Source organism: Strigops habroptila, chromosome 10 (genome assembly GCF_004027225.2).
Source record: "Strigops habroptila isolate Jane chromosome 10, bStrHab1.2.pri, whole genome shotgun sequence".
Classification (NCBI taxonomy): Eukaryota; Metazoa; Chordata; class Aves; order Psittaciformes; family Psittacidae; genus Strigops; species Strigops habroptila.
This window is the reverse complement of record NC_046359.1, coordinates 8227560-8233846: the sequence shown is the minus strand read 5'-3', so window position 1 is coordinate 8233846 and position 6287 is coordinate 8227560.

The window sequence follows — 6287 nt, the reverse complement described above, 5'->3', positions numbered from 1 at the left end:
GACGCTCTGGTAAGTATACCTCACAATACTATTTGGTTAGACTCGGCCTAACCATCAGTATAGCTCTCCCTGGACATTAATAAATATGACAATTTGCATGTCACTATGCATCACATTTGGAAATTAGGTTTCTTTCCCAGAAATCTACGGGATTCATTAGCAGTCCATCCTCTTGCTACAGGATATTTTCAGGGGCTGAAGACTCTCTTTTGCCTTCACTTTAAAATATTCTCTGAATCTTCTTTGACTTGGTTCCGCAGTTATCTGAGTCTTTTCTGGGTGTCATTATGTGATTTGGGGTTTTTTTATTTAGCTTTTATGAGAATACAATCTGGAAATCCTGCATTATTTTCTCCAGCTGAGAAAATGACTGCCATTTCAGTTGTTTTCTTGCAGCATAGGAATTCTTGATTTACTATTAGCTATCTGTCCTGGTTTTGGCACATACTGATACACTACTTCTAGCAAGGCTTATTGCATTTTCCAGCCTTTTGATGTGTCTAAATAATAAATCTATTTTTATATTTAGAGGGCAACTCGTAACTACTAGGACTGTGTGAATACATTGTCATAGGAGTTAGGAACTTGGGCTCTGATTCTGACAATAAGACCAATACTTTGTCATCGAATAGCACTCTGCACCCTTGGCACACAAGTACCATCCTCTGTTTCACCCATGCTTCTTGGGTCTGCTCCAATGCACTGTATATTCTTACTCTGTCACAGTTGCAAAAGGACCACTTGATTTCTTTGTTTTCCTGTACCTTGAGCCTGTAGAATACTGCAGCACTTCAAACTTTTCAGAGTGCTAGAAGCACATTTTCTTCAAGAAGTTATATCTTATACAAGATGTTACAAGACTAACAGGCAGTTTGTAACTAGGAAGATGTTGCAGACTTTGACAAAAAAGGTTGGAAAAGAAGTTATGAAGATAGCACCAGTTGCTCACAGTGTTATCTGTTTAAGTCTCCACCTCACTTCCATCCACCTTCCACCTCGTTGTTTGTGATGAATCATATATTTCTGCACTCTCTTTGGCAAAAATAGAGCATGGTATGCTAGTCTTTTGGACACATGGAATATGTAAATGGAATATCTTTCAGAAATTTACTTTCAGTTAGAATAGAATAAGAGAAACAATAAAGCTGATCAGCAAATTTTCCATGATTTCTAATGAAAAATGTCCTAGCTCAGGAGTTTACATGAAAGTCAGAGGTAAAAACAAACGCAAATTCCAACAACTTTTCCAATGCTTCCTCTGGCAAACGCAAGGTGTGGACTCCAATAGCAAGGTCTTTTGCACAAAACTTCTTAAAAGAATAAAGGATTTTTAGACAACATCTATTAAACTGGAACTATCACAAACACTTTTATAAGTGGCTTGTAAACAAAGAAGATGTTATTTGTATGTTATACTCACACACATAAGCACACGCTCACACCATGCACACACACACATAATCTGCCAAAACATTAAACTAAATCTGAAGGTGATATTCTCACCTCACTGGCATATCATTGAAAATCTCACTGACCCAAGTGGCTTGAACTGATCACACTCCACACAGCCTTGAATGGAATATAACAACATCTTTTGCTGCCTTTCTCTCTTAGCATTTCGCTTCAATTAGGATCGAACTGGTTAGAATATCCTTCTTTTATGTAAGTTAGTGAGTCAAGAACAAGCATGGAAATAAACCTACATGTAAGTTACAAGTAGAAACTGCAGTGGTAATTTCAATACATACATTGCATGGAAAATGGAGGTAGTTTGTCCCTCTTTTCTGAAACTGTCAGGATCAAGGAGCTATAAACATTCATCTTATTTCAGTGGCATTTTTAGACAACTGATTTCATCACTAGCTGGAACCATCAGTAAGCAATACACTACTGCAGGCTTCATTGTATATAACTGTGTAAGCATGTAGAAAAATACCAGAATGGCACCTTACAAACATCAGGCATTTTCTGGGGTCTTTGGAGGCACTTGGGCAATTGTTGGGTAAAATGCAGTATCACTCCACACATTATCTCTGCTTTTCTAACCAGGAGTGGAATCGTGTTTATGCTTTTCTTCACTTTATCTTCTACATTCTGCTGCCAAGTAGCCTCACCTTCATTCTAGGACTTCCTAGTAACTCCAAATATTTTGAACAGAGGGTTAAGCTGTACCATTGCATGTGAGAGGAAGGACTGATAAGAGTTCAACAACCCTTCCTCCCCATGGGCTCCAGAACAGCAGTCACAGCTGAGTCTTGTGATCTGGGGCAGTGGAGACAGGAACTACTTGCTTGCTAAACCCAAAAAGGTGTAGCCATGACTTGCCAGGCACCAGTGTTTTAAGGAGCCTGAGTACAAACAGATATTCGCTTCCTTATGGACTCTTAAAAAAAGAAAACGGAAGAGAAAAATGTACCTACAGGCAGGATTTCAGGCCCTGCTATATGCTACTTCTCTGTTTCTAACGTGTAGCCCCACATGTAAAGAGTGACTAGCACCTGCAGGTAGGGTGGTGACTGCAGTACGCTGGGAGAATAAAAAAAATCAAGAACGAACAAGGTTGTGTGCAGGACATGTGCTCCCACTAACAGAAGTGTGGAGTAGACTACAGCAGATGACCGCAGTGGTTCTGCTGAACCATTTCCCAAAGCAGTGCTAGTGCTGGGCCTTACATGCCAGGACACTTGAGCAGGACTCAAAGCTGCCCACTGGGTGGGTCACTCTCCTGTACGCCATCCTTTACCTAAGCTATGGTTTCTCCAAAGCTCTCCGTCTAGGAAATGGAGAATGGTCTTGCTCTCCTATCTTGCAGTGGCATGATGAAGTTGTTCCTCATGTGCAAAGTGTTCTAGCACACTGTGTGCTAAATGCCATGGCTGCTGAAGTAGGCACTATTTCTGAGTATTTACAGCTGAATTAACACTTCAGCTGCTTACTTTTATGTAAAGGTTGCTGTCAGATTCTTTATGGCATTAATGCTCTTCACAGCTCTGTTAAGTGCAATTACAGGGTCCTCGTTTTTCCAGATACTTTTTTCAGCAACACAAAACCCCCGGTAGTTAATTCTTTAGATCTCTCTTCTGTAAAGTTGACACTCTGTCTGCTCACTCCTAACCTCTCTGCTTCTCATATGTCTGTCTGACTTTATTCTGCTAGTTTCTTATATCTGGCAGCAGCCAAAACTGTTTCTTATATCTGGCAGCAGCAAATGAACATCTCAAAGACTAAAACTTTCACTATTGGAAAAACATCCTCTCTGTGTCTTGCTGTCACCATCACCTTCCTTTCCTTGGATACATTAGCATCTGTGGCCAAAAATTGCAGAGATGAGCTTATCCACCAGGTCTTCTGCCCTCTGTGTTCCTTCATGTTTAGAGCAAGGGCAGAATTTATTCTTAAATTGGCTACCTTTTTGCTTCCTGAACCCCTTCGCACATTACCTGGATCAGCTCCTGCTGTTGGAAGCTGTCCCCGCATTATCCTTCCGGGGTTGCTGCCCAAAGTTCCCTCTGGCTCTGTGAACTAGGGCTATGTCATTTGTGTCGCTTGTTCTGGTTGTCTTTGAAGAGAAAGTAAAAATATCTTCCTTATTACCCAGCTGCTCATGGATCTGTGCCATAGCATTACCCTCTGCAACTCTTCTTACATGAGCTCCTTTAGTTCATGCTCACCCCCGTCTTTCAGCTGTGCCTTTCCTTAGAGCTGCCTTTTGAGATCTTCCTCTTCAAGCAACTGAATCTTGCTTTTCATCCTTTCTCCTTTTGTATATCAGCAAATAACTGATATTTAATTCAGGCTGTTTCCTGAATTTTTCTGAGTCTGAAATTTAGGGAAATTAAGTTTATGTGAATTTATTCGGTGAGGTGTGACCCGTGTTCTGACATTGTTTGCAATTTCTTTTCAGGGGATTTTTTCTGAGCTTACAGTAAACTCAATTTCAAGGGTCAACTTCTATTTAAAAAGCCTCCTACTGTTGTTTATATTTTAACCACTGTGCTAACTAGTGTAGCCTGACTCTGAAATAAGATCTGATAAACTTCCACCTGTGGTAGGCCTCAAAGTGGTCAAATAAATGAGAACAAACACCACAAGACCAGAACTGTGAAAGGATTTAGACACTGTGTGGATCTATGAGGAAAAAGAGGAAAGAAGGAAAGGCACAGAAAGAGACAAATAAATCAACAGCTTGCAAGAGATTCTTTCTAAGTGATACCTTGAGAGATCACATCCTTGTCGTAAGACATCAGCGAGAGGTGCCAGTCTGGCAGATGAAACACACTTCCCCTTTTTTGACATTTTCTTGTGGAAAACTTATAGAATGATATTTTTATACCAGGAACAATTGCTGACAATATCCTTTTGACATTTTCTTTGAAAGAAAAGGCAATACAAGTTTTCTTTCCTTTCCTCAGAAATAAATCAGAAGCATCCACACTGAAGTAGATTCATCTTAATCGGGTTCGAGGCAATCAGACTGAGAGAAGAACCAGACCCAAGCCTAAAAGTGACAACCGCTGTAGACCTGAAGGAGTATATGTGGACCTTTAACATGAGGAAAACTTGCAAAAGAATGCAGTTGAAACTCAAGGTTTCTCAAACCTCACACATGCAGCAGAAACAATTGCATGTAACCCACATATGCATCTTTTTCTTAAGATTTTAATCACCAGATGTGTACCGTAACACACTAACCCAGAGAATACCTCAGTGGAAATGAGGGATACAAAAAGGTGGGGAAGGTGCCAGTAGTGCTGGGGAGGGCAGGGCTCTGCAGAAAACAAATTTCGCATTGGAGTAAGGAAAAAAAACCACTATCTGATAACATCTGATGGGAAGGAGGCATGGGGATTGGCAAGCAGATGGTGGCTGTGGCTGGGGACAAGGCAGTAGCCGGGGAGTCAGAGGGTGTGGAAAAGGAGAGAGGGAACCCAGGATCTGGAGTGAGAATCGAAAATGGGGTTAAGATTGTTAAAAACATGTGGGGCTAAACCAAACTTGAGTATGTCTCAGAAGCCTGCTTGCTAGTGAAGCCTACTTTGTATTCTGCTCCTTCACTTTTTCCTTCTTTCCCAAAGAGTAATTCTTCCTAAAACCTGATAAACCAAATCCCACATATAATTGCACAGTATCCAGCCCCTTCTCTCTGTCACCCTTCAAGTGTTTCCCTGATCTGTGTCCAGCTCCCATCAGCTCCTCTCTGGGGCCTATTCACTTTGTTTCCCTGGCCTAATGTTAGTGATTTCCCAAGCCCCTAGAGATATCCTGTGCCTTGCTGTTGTTCACAAGTTGCATTAAAACAGCTTCAAGCACAGAAGACAACCAGATAAGATGGTATTACTGAAGAAAAATAGCTGGGCTATAAGCAGGAACAACTCTAGGTTTTCACATAATTGTAAAATAGCAGTTAATCTGGTTCCCATACTAGAATGCATCTCTCACATATTTACTCCTGCATCCATAGCTTTATCCCTAGTCCTCGGTTGCAGAAGACTGAACTTCATGACCCAGCAGAGCCCATTCAAACCTATTTTTCTCATCCAGCGTCCAGCCCCCTCCTGCCTCTGGAGAGTCACTAGCACATTTGATTCAACAAATTGATGTTTTGAAGAAACAACAATGACCTAACATGCAAAAGAAGCCATGAAATGGTGCTGCAGTGCAATTTTCCAAGGCAAAGGCCGCTTGGAAAATGCAGAGTGAGCTGATGTTGAAATCAGGATAACACATGGATGAGCAAAGTCTGACACCCTCACTGGATGAGTTTATGTATGCAGTGTGAGGTTAAATGTCTGTTAAGGAAGAACACTAAATAGCTATCTGTGGGTCTGAAGCCTGAAGTTATGCTATTGACCTAAAATTAACTCCACGTCTCACTCCCAAATAGAAGAAAAAAAGTAAAGCTTAGGTCAATAAAACATAGGAGAGAAGAAATTCTTCAATAAAAAAGTAAAATTAAACTATTTTACAGAGTTAATATTATCAAGATCTGATAATTGTTCTTGCCCTGAGTTTAAATGGAAGTTGATGCTTATAAATCAATAGAGTTATGATTGTCTGAAATTACAATTGGGAGACTAGTGTCAGGAGAAATTCAAATTCTGCCTGGATACATGATTTCCTATGCTTTCAAGCAACATTATTCTATTCTTTAGCAAAGAAAGGCCTAACCATTTGAGAGCAAAAATGCCCCGCAAAACAAGAGAATGCCTTCACATTTCCCAGTATCCAGTACAAATGATTGAGTCTGATTTGGTAATCCATCCAATTCAAGGTTGTTTGAATGGCCA